The sequence below is a fragment of the Triticum urartu genome, chromosome 7A (genome assembly GCF_056163025.1).
Source record: "Triticum urartu cultivar PI428250 chromosome 7A, HENAU_Tu73, whole genome shotgun sequence".
Lineage (NCBI taxonomy): Eukaryota > Viridiplantae > Streptophyta > Magnoliopsida > Poales > Poaceae > Triticum > Triticum urartu.
Genome location: NC_141879.1, coordinates 480,316,264 through 480,339,959, shown reverse-complemented (window position 1 = coordinate 480,339,959; position 23,696 = coordinate 480,316,264).

Genomic DNA, 23,696 nt, shown 5'->3' with positions numbered 1-23,696 from the left:
GAGCCAACAGGCTAACAAGATAAACCTCGTAAAAAAGCTAACAAGATAAGCATCACTTGCATTGTTGCACACAAACAAATAATAAATACTTGCACCCAACTTGGCAAGGGGGTTATCAATTTCATTGTCTTGCTAGTTACAAGGTTAAAGGCAAATAGTGGATAGATAATGATATAGTGAAGCGGCAAAATAACGAAAGCAAGTAAATGAGCAATTTTGTAGAAGCTGGTATTAATGAAGAATAGACCGGGGGGCCATAGTCTCACTAGTGGCATCTCTCTCGAAATTAGGTAATGGCATGGTAGACAAATTATTGTTGTACAATTGATAGAAAATCAGCATTCATAATTATAATCATTCATGGCATAATCTTATATAAGCATTCTGTCTGTGATAAGTAGACATTTATCCAACTGCATCTACTACTACTACTCTACCCAAAACCGCTATCCAACAATGCATCTTAAGGTATTAAGTTTATAAAAAACAGAGCAATGCAATAAGCAAGATGACATGATGTAGACAGAAGTAATAAGATTAAACCCAGTTGTTTTATCCTTAGTATCAACAATACAAATGTGTGTCTTGTCCCGGTTCTATCATTGGTATATAGAACACCATAAGATTGAACATACTACTATGCGTTACTCCCTCTGAAGAAATATCATCTATATTGGACAGGGAAGACAAATAACTCGAAAAAATACATATTTAATCAAGGGATAATTAGATTTATGCCCCTAGTTGTGTCCCACTCGGCTGTTTTACCCCTAATTTCCAAAAGTCACCGCTTCTGTCCAAGTCACTTCGCTCCTCTTATGCTTTTGCCCTTTGACCGTTTGACCGTCAGTTTGAAAACTTCATAACTAATTCATACTAAATCAGAAAAATGCAAATAAGATACCAAAATGTTCGGAAAAACATCACCTATATGTCAGTGTCATTTGCATTCATGAAAAAAAGTGTTTGAAAGTGCCCATCCGAGTTTTAGCTCTTATGCTACCACCATCAATAGTAAAATCTAAAAAAATTCAAAAACAAATTGGTGGCAAAGAATGACAAATGTTTGAAGTGCATGCCAAGTTTCATCAGGGAATGAGCTTCGTGGGTGCCTCAGCAAAAAAAACAATCAGCACTCCAAAATAGATTATTTTTTTGCCACGACTTCCACGAATGTCGTTCCCTGATGAAACTTGGCAAGCACTTAGAACATTTTTCGTTCTTTGCCACCATTTTTTTTTGATTTTTTATATTTTTTTAGATTTTACTATTCATGGTGGTATCAAAAGAGCTAAAACTTGGATGTGCACTTTCCAACACTTTTTTCATGAATGCAAATGACACTGACATATAGGTGATGTTTTCTGAACATTTTGGTATCTTATTTGCATTTTTCTGATTTAGTATGAATTAGTTATGAAGTTTCCAAACTGATGGTCAAACAGTCAAAGGGCAAAAGCGTAAGAGGAGCAAAGTGACTTGGACAGAACCGGTGACTTTTGGAAATTAGGGGTAAAACAGACGAGTGGGACACAACTAGGGGCATAAATCTAATTATCCCTTTAATCAATTATACAGCAAATAACTTCAAAATATTCAATAACATTCAATGAACAATCTAATCACAAATCGACAATTCATCGGATCCCAACAAACACACCATAAGAATTACATCAGATTGATCTTAGAGGAGAACATGATATTGAAGATCCAAATAAGAGAGAACAATTCATCTAGCTACTACTATGGACCCATAAGCCCTAAAGAAACTACTCAAACATCATCATGGAGGCAGCAAGGTTAATGAAGAGGCCTCCTCCTTTGGCTTCCTCCTCCGGCACAACTCCGAAACAAGGCCCCTGATGGGATCTCTTCAGAACAGAGGCTTGTGACGGTGATAAAATTCTCTTGGAGGAACGACGAATGGTTTCGGTATTTATAGGGAATATATGCTGTGGAATTAGGTTAAAACATTGCACATGGGCCCCACAAGCCCAGGTGGCGCGGCCACTCCCTGGCTGCGCCACCTGCCCTTGTGACTGGTTGGTGGGTCCTCTCGACTCTCCCCGAAGCTTTCATTGTTCCTTCTATCCACAAAAAGTCGTCAAAAATTGGCATCGTGTTTGGAACTTCCTAGATATTGATTTTCCGCTAAACCAAAACAAGCAGAAAATAGGAACTAGCACTAAGCACTAAATTAATAAGTTAGTCCTAAAAAATAATATAAAATGGTATAAATAATAATAAAATATATAAATGATAATACAAGAGCATGAAACAATAAAAAGTTATAGATACACTTGAGATGTATCAAGTATGAGCACTTGAGCTTTGGTCCGTTTGAGGTCGTTTGAATTTAGTATAACTTGAGTCGACTCTAATTTGACTCGCTTGAATTCAACTTGTTTGTACTCTTAACTGTAGAGAATGGCTCGTGCTCAACTCATACTAAAATAAAGTTAAAAAAAATTATAATAACCTAAGGCAATTTTTTGAACAAGATAGACCCCAACATAACATAAGAAACCACTATAAATATTATTTCAATCAAAATGTTTATAATATAAACTATTTCAAAGTAATTTGAGTCATTGTCCCTCAACTAAAGAGAAGTACTCAATAGACTTATATTCTTTTTCTATTTATAAAGATTTGAGTTGGTGGTGAGTTCATATATGGGTTCAACATTTTTTTCCTAATAAACAAATGCACGCATCCCTACATGTGAAACTAGCAACCTTTCAAAAGACATATCAATAAATGTACTTTACTCACATGGGGGGTCTAACATAAATAAACAAATGAACTACTTTGTTGTGTGACCAACTTTTGTTGCCGAGGCACAAATAACAAACACATAAATGTGAATTCAACTCAAAAAGTCAAGATCAACTTTGGTTTTAGTTTCTCTTCATAACCTATTCTGGTCATTAGATTCCTCTGACGTTGCATGTCTTTCTAATTGTAAATCACACAACGGCCACAAAGGCACTAATGTTATTTGACCACCTCGTAAGCCACTGGCTCCATGGCAACGAATGGGCATCATGTTAGTAATAGCAAAAGATCGTGGATGAACTAGCACGAGAAGAAAACGAAGCTGCGTCTGCTCTCAAACTTTGGTCAGAAATAATATGATACTAAACACACGACGAACAATGCACTATGCCATAAATTTTCTCCATGCCCAAGCATGTTCGCACACGAACACGTCACCGTGTACCCTCGACGCCGGGGATGATGCACCACAGCTCACGTCGAAGGAGACTCGCCGGAAGCGCGGTACGCAAGACAATCCGGCGGGTGCTTTTGTAGACCCGAAACCCCACGCGCCCAGGAGGGACCCCGTCTGGACGCACAGCGGCTATGGGCTACCCTAGGTCGACCTGATTGCCCCTAGGGCCTCGAGGTTCACCGCCCTGCAACAAGAAGAACAGACGAAAAACGAGGAAAAAGAAGAACTAGGGTTAAGGAGAAAGATAAAAAGATAAAAAGTGGTAGATGATTTGATCGATTATGTGTTGTTCAATCGGCCGTCACCCCTTAGGTATATAAGAGGTGGCTGGACTTCCCATGCAAGGAAAAGGTTTGGATTCATGTCCAAAACCCTAGTCAAATTCAGATTGGTTTTATCCGAACTTTCCAAAACTGTTCGGTCTAAAACTGGCTGCACCTTGCGGGTATTTTTTGTGATGGTAAACGACCTCGGATGGAAATGGGTCCAAAAGAAATCTTGACCGTTTCGACGAGACGAACAACTTTCATGTTGAACATGTTTTCATCAGAGGTCATCTCGAGGGTCAAATCGCTCGTGCAAAACAGCTAATTATTCACGCAGCTCATCAGACATACCCACATATGTGTCTGGTTCCGGGCGTCATATTTTGCTCACTGAAGGGTCGTGCTGTGTGTGCTCTAACTTTTGCATACTACCTCGGATTGGGACGATCTTTATATCAAAATCGATCGTTTCGATGAGGCGCACAACTTTCATGTTGAAACTTTCTCCATTTGAAGACATCTTCATTGGGTTTCTGGCCATTCTTTAATCTGGTGTCGACATGAGCATCTCTGAACTTGTCATAACTTTCACATCCAAGCTCCATTTTAGACCATCTTCATATTCATCTTCATCTTCTCGAAGATAGACATCTCATGGTGACTTTCAATAGTAAGTTTGAATTAATCTTGACATAGCTTCAAGCCACTCTTTATAAACGTGCCACTTTTGAGCGTCAACACATGCCCCCCTGTTTTTCGGCAAAGGTAGCGTGCCGAAAAATGACTTGTACCAAGTTTGTTCTAAGGATGATGTCAACACACCATCGGCCATTTATATGTTCTTTGGACGATAAGTATATATCGTCCATATCTTGTGTGAACTTTCTGATGCAAACTTGGGTGAAAACTTCTTAGCTTCTATAACAATCCGGTGATAAGGTTCCATAGATCAAAAACATCCTCCGAACCATATTGTTCCCCCTTTTGCTAGGATTTTGCAGATAATGAGGAATGAACTTCCTTCAATTCTTACTTCGTCTGCACAAAAGTTTCATTAGTGGCCGAGGTGGTGAGCTCCAATTCGGCCTTACCTATGTTGGCAAGAATAAGCATCGACAATTGATAGAAATGCAATACACCATGATTAACATAGTAGTCAGATGCTTGCTCTGCGAACTCTTTCAAATTGTCATGTCTAGATATATGAACAATTTTAAAGCAACACAAGGTAAATTTTGCATCTAGACATATCTCATGATAAACTATAAGTGATTCGTCAAAACATTGATAACTTTTCATTGTCGTACTACTCATAACAAATCACCGAAAGCCTCAATATGCATAGCACCTATAGCAAGGAAGAGATCCAATCCGAATAACAATGCATATTCGGCTTTGATCATTTGTGCATAAATATTTTAAGCGGCATGAGGTTTCACAAAATAGCACCATAAGGAGATATATAAACAACACCAACACCTTGGCCATTGCTACAAATTTGACCATCAATATATAACCTCCATGGTACTAGAGAGATCAAGCTAAAACCAATATTATGCATGATGTCAATATGATGCTCAATAATAAAATCAACCATGATTTGGCCTTACATAAATTCTGAATACTAATAAGCCAAAGCACACCCAATCAAAACATAAGTTCACTTTGCAATTTTGGTGAATTGGTCTATGCATAATATCTTCAATGGCATCAATTTGACAAATTCCTTTGCAAGCACTTATCTCAAACTAAGGACGATGTTAGAATACCACACCGGCCATTCTTAGATATATTCTTAGGGCGATAGATAAATATCGGCCATTACAATGAGGTCCATGTAGTATTCACCCACCAAAGTATGTATAGCCGAAATAAACAAATGAAATAGCAATAAGATATCTCGGCCCCTTTGTATTAGCAACAAAAATGTAACTAACCAAATGTATAGTGATTTGGTAATACTCTGTCATGATATAGAAAATTATGTTGCATCCATGGATCAAAATAAGTCCATGGAGGGTAACTGATCATACCTGTGGATGAATTCCATGGCAAAGGCATCAATGGCATTGTTGAAGAAAATGGATGATGTGCTAACCGAAGATTTTGATGTTGTGATCCACACCTTCGGCTTAATTGTTTGTTGCTTCCATTCTTCTCTTTCTTCACTTTTATTGTACTTGTTGCAATAGAATCATGCACATCATTTTTGTTATGAATGATCCTTTTGGGAACCCATGCCATGTTCTTCTGTCTCAGCTCTTGTGCACTAAGATTTTGTAATTCCTTCTTTTGCCAATACGTTAAGCCGAGTGGGCATCTCGGCTGTAATTCTGTTTTGACCAATGGCAGTTCCTTTTTGGCCTTATGCACTCTCAACTTCTTTTCTTCAGATTTGGCACTTTGACTCTCAATAATTGGTTGCTTTGTCTCATTGCCTTTAGTAGCCAATGCACTTTAATTGGCTCTTTTTTATTTGAGATCAAATCTGAAGTTGCACTCTTACGACCATCTCTTTTAACACGGTAAACTTGCTTGACCACCTATTTCTTCATCCTTGAGCTCTGGACCGATTCCTTATGATTGAAACGGTCTTTAACATGTGGTTGTTCAGATATTGATCTTCTCGGAGCTGTATAATATTGGTGAGATGGTCTAAAATAAGATGGAGAATGTGCCCTTGTATCATACCTGTCCCATGATGGATATGGATCTATATGAGCATAGGGAGGCATCCATGGCATTGGCATTGGCGGCCCAAAATAAGGGTATGAATATGTTGCATTAAAATTCTCACTTTGCCAATACCGATCCTCATATTTGCGCCTTGGGGGTGATCTTTGTTTCTTTGCATGATTGGGCCGATAAGCATTCTTCTCTTCACTCTTCTTTTGATATTTATCCAATAGTTCAGCGAAGGTGATTTTTGATCTCTTACACTTGCGCTTATTTCGGCCTTTGTTTCCTTTTGGTTTGCTTTCATCGATCATTGGATTTGCTTGCTGCCCCCCAGTCCTTGGCGTCTCCATTGTAGCTTCGATGGAATTCTCACCCTCAATATTATGTTCATTATGCTCTTCAACAACTTCTTTACTTGAAAGCTTGATCCCATCACCTGTAGTTTTTACCTTCTCTTTAAATGGATCGGCTTGAAGCAGCCGATGCAAAAACTTTTTGCCATCGGGTCCAATCGGAATAGACTGGTCATCTCTTGGTGTTTCAACAAACTTCAATCGTCCTTTTTCAATGGCCGATTTAACTATTGATGTACCATGTTGCAATCCTCAAAATTATGCTTGGACGAATCATGCAACTTACAATACATTCGTCCTTGGATTGATGGCTTAACATGGTGATCAAGAATTGTAATGTAATTATTTTTCAGCAAAAAATCAAATATTTGATCACACATGCTTGAATTGAAGGTATACTTCTTGTTTTATACCCAATCTTGTTGTGAGAACGGCTTTGGAATTAAGCAAACGAATGGTTCAGATTTGGCATCACACCATTCGGCTATGCATTGTGTTTTGCACTCTATCTCCGGTGTCTTTGGGTAAGATATTATACTAGCATCGGTTTTCTCAACATAATTTAATCTTCGCTTTAAATTTCTAAAATGAAAATAGTTAGAACACACATGTCTCAATTGAGACCAAGTGCAAGCCAAGTACGAAATAAGCAAAGCTACCCAAATAGATATGAACTTTAGATAAAGCAACGGAGAAAGCTTTGGCTGCAACAATAAGTCATTATCGGTCTTTATAAATGGCACAATTGGTTGACTGATATGTTCTAAAACAATTTTATTGCTAATAAGTAAATTACCCTTCTTCAATGGTCTTTCAGAATTACTTATGAGGATTTTTCTAATAGATGCATCAATAATAAAGTTGTGACCAAATCTGAAAACAGGTAAATTACTTGCTAGACATACCTCTTTAAATATGTTGAGAGAGCATGATTGTGGTGTAACTTGAACAATATCTTGCTCTATCTTTGGATGACTCTCCAACGCCTTTTCATCATCTTTTTCTTTATTCCGTGCATAATTACCTTGAAGATCCTTATCAGCCAAACTTTTTTTGGCTACTTTCTCTTGTCCTTGAGGCTTGTCAATTTTTACGGCACGGAACTCATAGGGCAGGAAGTAGGTTCCATTAACTTCAGAAAAATCGAGCATGGTTGTTTTGCTATGCTTGCCATGCCCTTTCTCAATAATGCTTGCCTCTTTGGATTTGATGGATTCGGAATATATACTACTTGATTCGGCTTTTTCAACCGAAGCACTTTCCAGTTCTGAATCATCCTTCTTTTCATTGATACTACCAATTGGCAATGCTTCTTTTATCTGAGCCAATTCCTTTTCTATTTGTTTCTGGCGGCGAGCGGCAAAGTTGGCTTTAAGATTTTTCTCAATTTCAGCGCACTCCGGATACGATTGCCCCCCAATGCTTTTAGATTCTTTCGGCAATGACACACGGGTGTTGCCGAAATTTTGCAATAGTGTAGGGGGTGTATAATATGATGTAGTACTAGGTGAAGGCATATGCATTGTTGTAAAACCATATTTTTGCTCGCCAATTTTATCAATTGGCAAAAATTCATCTTCTTGCAAAACTCTAGCTTTTATTGCGGCATAATCAGGAAATAGCCCCTTTTCATGTTGTTCAAGGCAAAGAGCACTAATCCTCTTATTTGGGCTAAATTCTTCAATGCAACCACCACTACCTCATCTTCTACAATATTGGGCACAACCGCTCCTGTAAAATTTACATTCATTCGGCTATGACCAGGAAGGTCGGAAGCTGAATTATGAACATCTACAGTTGTGTATGGTGCTGAGAAATTATTGTCATGAGGTGTAGCATATGACGGTTGGGAATAACTGGCCGAATTGCTAGTAGTAGCATGGCCAATTCTCGCGTTCATCGGCATGGTTGGATTAGTATATTGCACATTACTTGCCGATGAATAAAAGGGTGAAACACTTTCTTGCATGGCATTGGAAATCCTAACATGAGGTGTTTCAAATTTATTAACCAAACTCACCATGTTGTTCATCGGCATAACAATTTGTGGGGTTTCCGATGCATGAGAGTTGGGATACATATGATGCATGTTACTAGTATCATAAAAAGTTGAAGCATGTAAATTACTTTGAATCGGCCTATGCACGTAATTAGATGCATGATTGAACAAACTAGGGCTGGCCGATAGAGTGTACTCATTGAACGATCTAGTAACACCATATGAATTATTTGCATCTACAGTAGGGAATTGGTATTCATATTACCTTTGTAGATTGCAAACCTAGATGATGATCTCTTCGTAGCAAGAACGGGCTGGAGACCGTTCAAAGCTTCGGTCCCCAGCGGAGTCGCCAAAAAGTGTGTTCGCACACGAACACGTCACCGTGTACCCTCGACGCCGGGGGTGATGCACCGCAGCTCACGTCGAAGGAGACCCGCCGGAAGTGCGGTACGCAAGACAATCCGGCGGGTGCTTTTGTAGACCCGAAACCCCACGCGCCCGAGAGGGACCCCGTCTGGACGCACGGCGGCTATGGGCTGCCCTAGGTCGACCTGATCGCCCCTAGGGCCTCGAGGTTCGCTGCCCTGCAACAAGAAGAACAGACGAAAAAAGAGGAAGAAGAAGAACTAGGGTTAAGGAGAAAGATAAAAAGATAAAAAGTGGTAGATGATTTGATCGATTGTGTGTTGTTCAATCGGCTGTCACCCCTTAGGTATATAAGAGGCGGCTGGACTTCCCGTGCAAGGAAAAGGTTTGGATTCACGTCCAAAACCCTAGTCAAATTCAGATTGGTTTTATCCGAACTTTCCAAAACTGTTCGGTCTAAAACTGGCTGCACCTTGCGGGTATTTTTTGTGATGGTAAACGACCTCGGATGGAAACTGGTCCAAAAGAAATCTTGACCGTTTCGACGAGACGAACAACTTTCATGTTGAACATGTTTTCATCAGAGGTCATCTCGAGGGTCAAATCGCTCATGCAAAACAGCTAATTATTCACGCAGCTCATCAGACATACCCACATATGTGTCTGGTTCCGGGCGTCATATTTTGCTCACTGAAGGGCCGCGCTGTGTGTGCTCTAACTTTTGCATACTACCTCGGATTGGTACGATCATTATACCATAATCGATCGTTTCGATGAGGCGCACAACTTTCATGTTGAAACTTTCTCCATTTGAAGCCATCTTCATTGGGTTTCTGGCCATTCTTTAATCTGGTGTCGACATGAGCATCTCTGAACTTGTCATAACTTGCACATCCAAGCTCCGTTTTAGACCATCTTCATATTCATCTTCATCTTCTCGAAGATAGACATCTCATGGTGACTTTCAATAGTAAGTTTGAATTAATCTTGACATAGCTTCAAGCCACTCTTTATAAACGTGCCACTTTTGAGCGTCAAAAGCTTCCATGTTTGCTAGTAAATAAAATAAAAATCATACAAAACATAAAATGCTAACAAATTATCTTATTTCCTTCCAATATACATCAGTATTATTTAATAGGGCCATTTATATTTGTGCCCCTAACTCGAACCCACTACTTAGATTTGCCCCTAATTTCAAAGGGTGCTCAAATTTGCCCCTCTGCCATTAGGTGTCCTTATAGAAATGCCCTTCTGTGCCGTTACCGTCCGGTCAAAGGCTGTGATCGTCGGGTGAATAGTAACTCGGTGAATAGTAAATTTGAAAAAATACCAAAAATATAAAAAAAACTGAAATTTTGTGGGATCGAAAATAATCAGTTGCTCAAGGTGCATGCAAATTTTTGTGTTGTTTGGACATTCAAGAGCTCGCAGGAAAGGGAAACAGTAAATTTATATGATTGTGAACAGTAAATTCGGAAAAATAGCAAGAAGATTCAAAAACGAAAACACTAACGCCCACACGTGTGGGCGTTTGCATCTCGCCCACACGCGTGGATCCGCGTCCGTTGGTAAGCGCACGAATCTTGGCATGTTTCTAGTGCCACGTAGGACTAGGCTGGTGTGTGGGCATTCACTCGGTCGCCCACACGACCGTTTAACCACATGGGAGGGGCTGGTGTGTGGGCGTTTAGCTGTTCGCCCACACGCCACTTTCCACTCACGCACAAGGGCTTGTGTGTGGGCATTTGCCATCTCGCCCACATGCCCGTCTCATCTCTCACACCCAAGTTGCCACTTGCCATGTGTTTTGCAGTGTATATGGTAACTTCCCTAGTGTGCTTTATAAGCAGGTGGCAACTCTCTCTTTTTTTACCCGAACATGTCTGTTGCCATGTATTTTGCAGGGTACACGGCAACTGCCCTAGTGTGCTTGTAAGCAGATGGCAACTCTCTCTTTTTTACCCGAACATGTTGTTTTGCCATGTCTTTTTGTAGCGCTACACGGCAACTTCCTAGTGTTAGTAGGTGGCAACTCCTATGGTTTTCAAATCATGGCAACTGTAGTAAAACCAGACCATATATGGCAACTGCCTAGTGTTGGTAGGTGGCAAACACCTAACGTTTTCAAATCATGGCAACTATAGTAAACCAGACCATACATGGTAACAACCGCAATTGCCCCAAAATGGCATCTGGAACTTTTGACATGAGATGGCAACTGCAGTTGAGCAACCATGGCAACTGTAGTTGTCCGACATGGCAACTGTAGTTAAACGAACATGGACAAGGGTCTGGACCATGGCAACTGCAGGCGCGCGGTGACTGTCACGCGGGGCGTGCGGGACCACAAGGTACGAGGCCTGACGTACGGGACGTGTGGGAGTTATCTATTTCGCCCACACGCACGCGTGTGAGATGCATCGGGAGGGGAAAAAAGAGGTGTGTGGGCATTACTTGTTTTTGCCCACACATAGGTGTGTGGGCTGTTCCTCTTATACACCACACAAAATGTGTGGGCAGATCCCCTAACGCCCACACGTGTGGCACTTATCGGCGACCATTAAAAAATATGAATTTTTTTGGCATCAAATAGGCTTGGGTGCGCAAGGTGCTTGCAAGTTTTTGTTGTGTTTGGGCATGTAGGAGCTCGTGGAGAAAAAAACAAAATTTGGCTTGGAAAAAAACTTTGAAAAAAATGCACTATTTTGTTTTTCTCTATAGCTTCTCGCATGTCATTTGATCACAAAAACTTGCTAGCACCTTTCGCGCCTGAGCCTCTTTGATGCCAAAAAATTTCATAATTTTTGAGTTTTCTTGCTATTTTGTTCAAAATTACTGTTCACAACCGTACATATTTACTGTTTCCCATTGCTGCAAGCTCCTGGAATATCCAAACAACACGAAAATTTGCACGTGCCTTGCGCACCTGAGTATTTTCGATCCCACAAAATTTCATATTTCTTTTGAAATTTTTGTTTTTTTAATTTATTGTTTACCGAGTTACTGTTCACCAGGATGGTCAAAGCCCTTCGAACAGTAATGGCACAGAAGGGCATTTCTGTAAGGACACCTAACGCCAAAGAGGAAAATTTGAGCACTCTTTAAAATTAGAGGCAAATCTGAATTGTCGGATCGAGTTAGGGGCATAGATGTAAATGTCCCTATTCAATATAACTAAATTATATCAACCAATGACCTAAAATCGAGTGAGCCAGTGTTGGCTCAAGATTAGCTTGTTTCTCAATTGAGCTACATAAAATGCTCATACTCATCTCATTTCTTGTCGAGTTGATTTTGAGTTGAGCCAAAATACGAGCTAATCTTGAGGGGCTCACGAGCCTCAAGCTTTTCGTACAATGTACCCTACCTAGCTTGCACCTGAATCTTGGCCCGCTTAATGTTTAAAGTGTCGGCGTTATGGGAACGGGGGTCCCCAGACTTGCCTGCCTGCGGCCTGCGGCGTGGCTCAAAGGGGGCCCAGCACGGCCCATCTTCCTCAAGCACAAGACCCAAGACCCTCGCGAGGGGCCAAGCCTCGCGGGGCGGACGACGCGGAGCTTCCTCAGGCGCGGCCTCATTAGGCTGGCTCACGAGGAGGCGAGAGTTCAAGGCGGGGTACCTCACGAGGTGCCCATGACGCAAGCTATGACGACCAGGGGTGCCAGGCGGGCGGCGGCCCGCGCAGTGTCCTCCTTTCCTCTTTGGTGCAGAGGGAGCAAGCGCAGGAGAGAGTATCAAGAAAAGGCATCCATTTCGATGCAACAAGACCAAGACCAGTCCAACGGTGGGGAGAAAGTCATTGTGGAGCCTAGGACGGCGTCACCACCAGAGCCTTTGGCAGGCGAGGACCAACTTTAGTCAGGATAAGTGTACCAGATGTTCCCCTTCAAAATGGCCAACTGTTGGCGCCCTTCCCACTCAATATTTGGGAAGACGCCCAGGGCCCTTGCCTATAAATGGGGCTAGCCACCCCCAGGGTGGAGGCATCTAGGATCGAGAATCAGGGAACCCAGCATCTAGAATTTGGGCAAGCAGATAATCAGAGAGAGAGAGAAGGGCGGTTGAACTCCTCCTAGCAGTTCATCGCCCAGCCAAGAGCAGACCCTCGCAAGGCTGTTCTCCCTTGTATTGTTCATCATCATCAGCCCAAGAGGCAATCCACCACACCACAAACTAGAGTAGGGTATTACACCACAACGGTGGCCCGAACTAGTATAAACCCTGTGTCTCTTGTGCTGTTCTTTCGTTTTGCTTTGATCTTTGCGAGGCGGAGGGGCGCAGATAGGTAGGAAGAGTAATCCCCGCGCGCACCCCAGAGTTCGAACCTCAAGGGTCTGCCGGAACCCGAAATCCGACATTTGGCGCGCCAGGTAGGGGTGCGCCGGAATTCGTCTTCCACCGCTCCGTTCTCCTCCGACCGTCGCATCCATGTCTGACGCTCGTCGGGCCCGCGCCGAGCGCCGGGCCGCCCTCGCTACCCGTGTCGCCCAGACAGCTCCCGTCGGCGGGTGTCCTCACCGTTCCCCGTCGCCCGCCGTCAACGCCGCCACCGGCCCGGCGGGGAACGAGCAGCAAGCTTCATCTCAGCATCCGTCCGTGCGGCAAGACGGCCGCACCGCTACTCCATCGCTCACACCAGCTGGTTCTTCGTCCCCCGCGCTCCGCGCACCCACGGAGGCTCGAGCTGCGCTCATCGGGCAAACGAGCTCCTGCGCTACCGTCCCTTCGACGACGTCTACGAAGAGTGGCTCGACCGCGTCGCCGAGCTCGTCCGCGCCGCGGGGGGCTCTCCCGCGCCGTCCGTTCCGCTGCACCGCACCCCGCCCCGCGCGGGCGACGAAGCTCCGGGGGCGTACCAGCCGCCTCCCCTCCAAGAAGACGCCATGGCTCCAAGGCGCGTGGCCCCTGGGCGGAACCCGCTCCGTAAGGTGCCAGCGCAGCAAGAGCGGAGCTGCCAAGAAGTCCCTCGCCCGCCAGAAGCTGCCCGGGCGCTCCCTGCTCCGGCGCGTCGCGACCACGCTCCTGCTCCCGCGCGTCAAGACGCCGCGCTGCTCCTAGCTGCAGCGCACGGGGACCCGCAAGACCAAGCTCTCCGCCACCCAAGGCCTCCCGTGGCCACAGCAGGGTGCCGTGCGTTCACGCCCGAGCTCCGCAGCGTCGCGTGGCCCGGCAAGTTCAAGCCAGACCTGCCTCCTCGCTACGACGGCACGACCGACCCTGCGGAGTTCCTCCAGCTCTACAGGCTGGGCATCGAAGCTGCCAGCGGAGACGAGAAGGTCATGGCAAACTGGTTTCCCATGGCGCTCAAGGAAGGGGCCCGCACCTGGCTCCTGAATCTGGCTCCAGGCACGATCTCCTCCTAGGACCAGATGCGCACCCGCTTCATCGCCAACTTCCAAGGTACTCGCGACCGGCCACCCGCCGTGAGCGACATGCGCCGCATCAAGCAACAACCCGGGGAGACCCTGCAAAAGTACATCCAACGCTTCAACAGTGCACGCCTCAAGATTCCCAAGGTGTCCGAGGAGGCCATCATCTCGGCCTTCTCTGACGGCGTGCGTGACGTCAAGATGAAGGAGGAGCTGGCGATGCATGAAGACCTGTGCACTTCCTTGGAGCTGTTCAACTTGGCGACCAAGTGCGCCAGGGCTGAGGAAGGGCATCTCTCCCTCCTCGAGTTGCCTGCCGCAGACCCAGAAGAGAAGAAGCCCAAGGCCAAGGACGTGAAGCGCAAGGCGGTTGCCGTGCTCGCAGCAGAACCAGACACCAAGCGAGGCAAAGATCTGCCCGAATCCTCCAAGGGCAGCCGGTACTGTGTGTACCATGACCTCCACACCCACAACACCAACGAATGCCAAGAGCTCCGAGCCGTGCGAGAAGGAAGGATCGGCCGTCGCCCTGACCGTGTCGAGCGGGGCTACGGCCGAGGAGGAAGAAACGCAGGACGCTGGGAAGACCGTGGCCCGCGCCAGGGGTGGCGCAATCAACCTCACGAGGATCGCTGGCGAGACCTGCCTCGCAAGGGAGACTGGAGGGATCAGCCTCGCGAGGATCGCCTGTAAGGCAATGCAGGCCTCCCTCCGCTGCCGCCTCAGCCAAGGAGAAACGAGGACCGCCATCAAGACGAGGGGGCTGGGGGCTTCCAGGAGCTGCGCGCGATCGCCTGCATCCTGGGCGGAGCTCAAGCCCCAGCCTCTCAACACATCTTCAAGCAGTTTGCCCGCGAAGTGAATGCAGTCCTCCCCAAGCTCGAGGCCACGCGCCCTCTCAGGTGGTCGGCGTGCGCCATCATGTTCAGCTCAGCAGATCAGCTCAAGTGCGCGGCCACAGCCGGAGTCCTCCCGATGCTTTGTTCCCCGGTCATCAGCAACATACCGGTCACCAGGACCCTCATCGATGGCGGGGCAGGGCTCAACATCCTATCCGTGGAGACGTTCAACAACCTCCAGGTGCCCTATGACCAGCTTCAGCCAACCAAGCCTTTCTCCGGAGTCACCGACGGCTCCACGGTCCCGATTGGGCAGGTCCGCCTCCCTGTCACCTTCGGAGCACGCAACAACTACCGCACCGAGCTCATCGACTTCGACGTCGCTCACATCCGCCTGCCGTACAACGCCATCCTCGGGTACCCAGCGCTGGCCAAGTTCATGGCCGTGACTCACCACGGCTACAACGTCCTCAAGATGCCAGGGAGCGGCGGAGTCATCATGGTTCCCTGTGAAGAGAAGGATGCAGTGTGTTCCCTGGAACGAGCCTTTCAAGCCGCGTCACTGGAAGACCCGGATCGCGGAAGCAGGAGGCTTCCCGAGACCACCCCCAAGAAGAAGAAGACATCGTCCAGACCAACCCCTCAGGAGGCAGGCCCCTCAGGGCCCGCGTCTGCCCAAGGGGAACCTCCTTCCATCGCATAGGAAAGCGCACCCGGCGCCCTCCTCAGGCAGGGCTTGGGGGCTCTCCCCTGGAGGGCCACCGACCTGGCTAGGGTCACGAGGGAGGCGCTTGGGCACCACGTGGAGGCGTGTTTCGAAGCACGTTTCCCTCAAGAAGGAGCAAGGCAAGGAGGGTCAGACCCTCAGGAGTTCGTCAACAAGGCCATTCAAGAACTACAGGAATCAAGATTCTTGAGAGGCTGTCGCCGCCTACCAGCTATGGCTCCCCATCCAGGCGAGGATGGTGGGCTGCGCATCTGCATCAACATACCAGGGCTCAACCGAGTCACCTCTGTGGAGCGCCTCTGGCCCTCGCGAGTGGGGCGCTGCGAAGGTCCACCCCACAGCTATGTTTGCATGCCTTACGGCCTGCCGAACGCGGCTGGCACGTACCAGCGCCTCATGAGGGGCATCATGGAGACTCAGGAGGCTAGGCGTTCTGCAGCCTTGGCGGAGATGGAGATGATCCACGAGGAGCCACCAGCGCCTCCGGAGCCTCCCGAGGCCCCTGGGCCTGGGGGCTCGTGAGGATCGGCTTCCGCAGCCCACCGAGTCTGCTGCACCAACACTCCTTCGTCCTCGACGTCATCAGGTGATATCTTTCAAGTTGCATTTCCGGTTGGGAGCGCCCTCCCAGGGCTGCATTATTCCCAGGCCGCATGGGTCCGTCCCTGCGGCATGTATCCCTTTCATTTCATGTTGATTAGCTTGCTTTGTTGGGGGCGCCCCTCGGGCTGCGTCATCCCCAAGCCGCTCGGGCCAGACCCAGCGGCATGTATCTCCTTTGCGTTTATTTCCAGTTATGCATTCGACCTATCATGCTTGATTACTTGATGCCTGTTCACGGCACCTCTTCATCTCCATGTCGACCACTTGCACGTTAAAGGGGGGTACCTGAGCATCGCGACTCAGGGCTCTTACTGGCTCTCCCGCCCTCACCCTCTGGCCTTGTCCACGGCATCGCAACCTGGCATACCAGCAACGACTGAGACCAGCTCGAGGGCCGGGACCCGAGGACATAGAGTGCCGACATCTAACCAAATTTGCAGGAACACATCACAAGATAAGGCCCAATGCTAGGCGCAACCCGCCTAGAGGTAGGGCCCCGTGAGTCCCGCGCTGGCTCACGGGTGCCCAGATACACCTCACCAGGCCCTACCGTGCCAACCACGTGTCAGGGCGGGGCTGTACATGCCCCGGGGGCTCCTCCCGGAGGGGGCCCCCCTCCCACGCACCAGTGGAAGCACCATGCTCCACGCTGGTTGATGACACTGCCGAGGAGCGGCTATGCCCGTACACATACGGAAGCGCTATGCTCCACGCTGGTGATAAACAACTGAGGGTGGCCTCCGGGCCGCATTAACCTCAGGGAGCCCAGAGCTCAGTGTCTAGCCTTATCGCAACGCCTCCCCTCGGGAGTGCCGCGCGAGGGGGCTGGGCACGGGGGCTGCGCCTGGGTCACGCCCAGACGCACGCCACCCAGCCAGCCCCGCCCGGGCTGGGGGCCTGGTTCGTCGCGCGTCTCTCCCCGAGCGGAGCCAAGGTACGAAGGCCGTTTGAGCGTCAAGGGGGACTCCTGAGCATCGCAACTCAGGAGCCTAACTGGTCCCGTAGCCCCTCACTCCTTAGTTCCTAAAGGCTAATGCTGGGTGAGGTACGCGCGGGGCCGGGCTCTGCAGACGTAGAACGGTAGTTCCACTTGCACCGCAGCTCCTTACTTGCTGTTTGCGCGTCAAGGGGGACCCCTGAGCATCGCGACTCAGGGGCCTAACTGGTCCCGTAGCCCCTCACTCCTTTGGTCCCGTCCTGGTTTCCGGTCGGGGCTAATGCTGGTTGAGGTACGCGCGGGGCCGGGCTCTGCAGACGTAGAACGGTAGACCCACCTGCATCACACCTCCCTATTTACTGTTCGTGCGCCAAGGGGGACTCCTGAGCATCGCGACTCAGGAGCCTAACTTGTCACGTAGCCCCTCATTCCTTTGGTCCCGTCCTGGTTTCCGGTCGAGGCTAATGCTGGGTGAGGTACGTGCGGGGCCGGGCTTTGCCGGCGTAGAACACAAGCAAGTAGGAAGGAAAAGCATAAAATTCAAGGAATTTAAAAGCAAATATTACAGTCCACACTGTCATCTCAATACCAAACGCAAGTTTAAACGCCTCCCCGAGGCATGATACGTGTGTAGGAACTAAAAAGCAGGACAGGAGCTGTAGCAGGGTCACTCGTCGGCGGTGGAGCAGCGCGGGGTGGCTTCGCCTCATGGAGCAGCGGGGTCGGCAGCGCCTTGCTTCGTCTTGGTGCTGAAGGCCCGGAACTTCCCCAGCAAAGCCTTCGCACGACCCTTCACGGCCTCGGCCGCGGCGGCGGCACCCTCGCCACTTACTGGCTCCAACAGGCTGTCGAGGTTGACGCTGGGGTCGCGAAGGTAGATGTGGGCGAAGACCCGCGTCAGCGCTGCAGAAGACAGGACACGCGCCTCGGCCTCGGCCGTGGGGCCAAGGCCAAGGGCGACATCTTCAAGGGCATGAACCAAGAAGGGAAGCAGCTTGGCGGCGCCGTCCTCGGCGCCGGCCAGCGGGCTCTCCAGGCCGCTCTCGTAAAGCGTCTTTAGCGAAGCGCGAGCCTTCGCCTCCATGTCTGCGAAGGCCACGCGGTCCTCGGCGAGGACCCGGGCCTTGCCGTCCAGCTCGACCTTCGCCGCCTCCAACTCCTTCTCCAGCGCGCCTAGGCGGTCGCGGCGCTTCCTGAGCTTGGCCTCCCGGCCCTCGACGGCCGCCTCGCGAGCCTTCATGGCTTCTTCTTGCTCTTGGCGAAGGCGGACCTCCTTCACGAGCTGGTCCTGCAGGCCTTGCAGCTCGTCCCCCAGTGCCTTGCAGCGACCGCGGACGTTGACCGCCTCCCCTAGGGCTGCGTCGCGAGCAGCCTTCGTCTCAAGGACGGCCTGCCTCTCCTCATCGCAGGCCGTCGAGGCCTGAACCAGCGCTGCCCGAATCGAAGCGTCAGAGCGGATCCATCCTGAAGCCAGCTCCAAGCGCCCGGCCACCAGGCGAGGGTCGGCGCCAAGAAGATCCTGCCGCAGCCGCTCCAGTTCAGCGGCAGCGCGCTCCAGAACGGCAGGAGGAGTCGGAGAGACCACAGTCGGTGGAGCAGGAGGAGAAGACGGCGGCACGACCACATCATCCTGAGGCGGAGTCTGCTGCGCCCCAACGGTTGTGCTGGCGGCAGCAGGCGAAGGCGCCTCGGGAGTCACTTGGGCCACGGGGGCTGAGCTCGCCCCAGCCAGCTCAGCCAAACCCTGCAAGGACGACCGGGCAGGAGAAGCCCGTGCGTCGCGGTCACCTTCTTCCGCAGGCGGAGGCGCTGCCGCGGATGGAGCCTCAGAAGCCCCCTTCGGCTTCTTCGCCGCGGGCGCCAGCCTATTCAAGAAATGCGGACGTCAAGCTTCGGCAACAGAACAAGAAATAAAGACAAGGATCAAGCACTTACGGGTCGTCGCCGGCGAGCCCAGGCAGCCTCCGGCCATACTTGAAGCTAGAAAGCCGGCTGGAAGGATCACCCTCAGGGAGCCCAGAGGCAGGAGGCGCGTCTGAAGTACGCCTCGGGGCAGGGGCAGACCCGCGGGAGATCAGCCCGGTCCTGTCCTTCGGGATCGGGGGCAAGCTCCCGCCGACCTGGTCGTCATCGTCCTCGTCATTGTCGCTCGAAGAGAGGCGGAAAGTGCGGGACCTGCACCGGGGGAGGGGAGCCCTCGACTCTCCATCAGTCGCTTCGGAGTCAGGCCCCTTCTCCCGCTCCCCTCCGTCCTTCTCTTCGCCGGAGTCGCCAGAGGACACGTCCACCAGTCCCTCGGGAGCCACCATGGGCATGGGCCCGTCCCCGTTGAAGACGGGCATGGACTCCACCACCTGCTCCTAGTCGTCGCGAAGGAACAAGGGCGTAGGGGCACCCTCCAACCTTGCCACCTCGCCCCCGATCAGAGATTGGAGGACCGCGGCCAGATCTTCGTCGCCCAGGGCCACGAGGCTCGGATGAGGCCTCCACATCGGAGGTGAGTACTGTCGAAGCGGAGCCAGCTGGTGCTCCAGGAATTCCCTCAGCAGCGACGCGCCGGTCAGCTTCGCCGCCGCCATGTTGGCCGGCCTCAGGTCCGCGTCCATCTTCTCCAACACCAGTTTCGCGCGGGGGTCCGTGAGCTCCGCTCGGCACCAATCGCCGGAGCTCGCGGGCGGCTCCGCGGGCAAGATCAGCCAAGGGTGGATGCGCCCAGCATCTGCCAAGACCCATTTGCTCCTGAAGCCCTCAACCCTCTTCCCGGGCTTCGAAATGGCAATGGTGCCACCATACGCGACGAAGCTCGCGCACGCGGAAGGAGAACCGCGAGTGACCCGGAGGGAGAAGTAGTGGCGCAACAGGGCCACTGAGGGCTGCACCCCTACGTGAGCCTCACGGTAATAGGCAAAGATCGCCAGGAGAAGGACGGAGTTGGGGTGGAGATGCAGAGCCTGCAAGTTGTAATGGCGGAGGACGGAGAAGAAGAACTCGGAGAAGGGAGGCACCATGCCAGTAGCAATGGAGCTTACAAACAGAGGATAAAAGGTGCTTCCTCAGCCTTCGGGGGTGGCGGAGCCGGCCTTGAACACCCTCGCCCCGTCGATGCCTTGCGCCGCCGCCATCCGGCACAACCGGGCAAAACTCGCCTCCGACACGTTCGGCGAGTCCAGAGCAGACGAGTACCAAGCTTCGGCCAGAGACTAACGAGGTGCCATGGCTGCCTAGGTCAAGCGGATGAAGCAGATCTGGAAATTTGGAGGAAGAGAGGAGAGGCGCGAGAAAGGGGATCTAAGCAACAACCGGAGAAAGTGAAAAGCAAAGCCTAGGCAGATGCCGCTGCTTTATCAACCTGCGCGGTTGCTGAAGCGCACCAGTCTAATCAACCGCCACGCGGCACCCAAGGCCGCAGGCTGTTAGGGCCCGCGGCGCTTCGCCCTTGCCCTTTCGCCTCTCTGCACAGCCAAGTCCGAGCGCGCCTTGGGCCCGGGGGCTACTGTCGGCGTTCTGGGAACGGGGGTCCCTAGACTTGCCTGCCTGCGGCCTGCGGCGTGGCTCAAAGGGGGCCCAGCACGGCCCATCTTCCTCAAGCACAAGACCCAAGACCCTCGCGAGGGGCCAAGCCTCGCGGGGCAGACGACGCGGAGCTTCCTCAGGCGCGGCCTCATTAGGCTGGCTCACGAGGAGGCGAGAGTTCAAGGCGGGGTACCTCACGAGGTGCCCATGACGCAAGCCATGACGACCAGGGGCGCCAGGCGGGCGCCAGCCCGCGCAGTGTCCTCCTTTCCTCTTTGGTGCAAAGGGAGCAAGCGCAGGTGAGAGTATCAAGCAAAGGCATCCATTTCGGTGCAACAAGACCAAGACCAGTCCAACGGTGGGGAGGAAGTCATTGTGGAGCCCAGGACGGCGTCACCACCAGAGCCTTTGGCAGGCGAGGACCAACTTTAGTCAGGATAAGTGTACCAGATGTTCCCCTTCAAAATGGCCAACTGTTGGCGCCCTTCCCGCTCAATATTTGGGAAGAGGCCCAGGGCCCTTGCCTATAAATAGGGTTAGCCACCCCCAGGGTAGAGGCATCTAGGATCGAGAATCAGGGAACCCAGCATCCAGAATTTGGGCAAGCAGATAATCAGAGAGAGAGAGAAGGGCGGTTGAACTCCTCCTAGCAGTTCATCGCCCAGCCAAGAGCACACCCTCGCGAGGCTGTTCTCCCTTGTATTGTTCATCATCATCAGCCCAAGAGGCAATCCACCACACCACAAACTAGAGTAGGGTATTACACCACAACGGTGGCCCGAACTAGTATAAACCCTGTGTCTCTTGTGCTGTTCTTTCGTTTTGCTTTGATCTTTGCGAGGCGGAGGGGCGCAGATAGGTAGGAAGAGTAATCCCCGCGCGCACCCCAGAGTTCGAACCTCAAGGGTTTGCTGGAACCCGAAATCCGACATAAAGCACTCATTAGCAAGGTCGCCTAGGAGCCTTTGAATGGGCTTTTCCCGGTGAAGCAGGCTGAGTCAAGCGTAAAAGTGAGTCAGTGAACATGGTGGGCTCGGATGATGCAAACTAGTACACGCGTTGACACGTGGTCTCATCTAGTACCTCCTAGAATCTCCTCCACTTAGTCCCTTATAATCTAACGATTGTCCTTCTATTCGAGATAGGCTCCACACAAAAAAGATGCGCATCGCCGTTGTGGTTCCACTTAGACGATCAGTTTGTAGTTTTGTTGGCTGTAAATGTTTAATTTTGTATTCGTGTTTGGAGCTATTTTAGAAAAATTTTATCAAATTCATCGCGCATGGTTGATCTTTTCGAATTCTATTTTACTAGTAGTTTGGATCAAAGTGAGGTTTAGCAAAATTAATTGTGATGACATGGCATCGTTAGTATGGGATTATTGCAGCTTAATTATCCGGATATTACACATGTCATCTTGCTTAAGGCGTTACTTTGTTTATCATGAACTTAATACCAGAGATGCATGCTGGGTAGCGGTCGATTGGTGGAGTAATAGTAGTAGATGAGTCGGTCTACTTGTCTCGGACGTGATATCTATATACATGATCATTGCTATGAACACGTCATAACTATGCGATTTTCTATCAATTTTCCAACAGTAATTTGTTCACCCACTGTATGCTATGTTTTCAAAAGAGAAGCCACTAGTGAAAACTATGGCCCTCGGGTCTACTATTATCATATTATAAAAGCTAAAAAGTACTTTGCTGCAATTTATTTATTTTTATTTTGTTTCCCAATTTATCAATCTACCTATACAAGATTTGATCCTTGCAAGTAATGAGTTCAAGGGGATTGACAACCCTCTTGCCCGCGTTGGGTGTAAGTATTTGCTTTTATGTGTGCATGATAGAGGCGGATGTGTCCCGATGTTTCGATGAGATAGCTATCGTTTTCTGTGGGAGTCGACTTTGAAGATCCGACTACGAAGGTGCGAAGACGTCGCTGTTGGGGAACGTAGCATGCAATTTCAAAAAATTTCCTACGATCACGCAAGATCTATCTAGGAGATGCATAGTAACGAGACGGGGAGAGTGTGTCCACATACCCTCATAGAACTAAAGCAGAAGCGTTATATTAACGCGGTTGATGTAGTCGAACGTCTTCACGATCCAACCGATCCAAGTACCGAACGTACAGCACCTCCGTGTTCAGCACACGTTCAACTCGATGACGTCCCTCGAACTCTTGATCCAGTAGAGGGTCGAGGGAGAGTTCCGTCAGCACGACGGCGTCGCGACGGTGTTGGTGATGTGATCCGCGCAGGGCTTTGCCTAAGCACTATGACGCTATGACCGAAGGAGTAAACTGTGGAGGGGTCACCGCACACGGCTAAGAAACAACTGTTGTGCCTTTGGGGTGCCCCCTGCCCACGTATATAAAGGAGGGGGGAGGAGGAGGCCGGCCCAAGGGGGGCGCGCCAAGAGGGGGGAGTCCTACTAGGACTTTGTTCCTAGTAGGATTCGCCCCCCCTCTCCTTCCAATAGAGAGGGGGAAGGGGAAGGGAGAGGGAGGGAGAAGGAAAGAGGGGGGCCGCGCCCCCACCCCCTTGTCCAATTCGAATTGGGCAAGGGGGGGCACGCGCCTCCTCCCCTGGCCTGCCTCCTCTCCTTCACTATGGTCCATTGGGCCCATTAACTTTCTCGGGGGGTTCCGATAGCCTCTAGGTATAGCGATAAATCCCCAAACCTTATCAGAACCATTCTAGTGTCCGTATATATAGCCTTCCAATATATCAATATTTACCTCTCGACCATTTCAAGAGTCCTCATCATGTATGTGATCTCATCCGGGACTTCGAA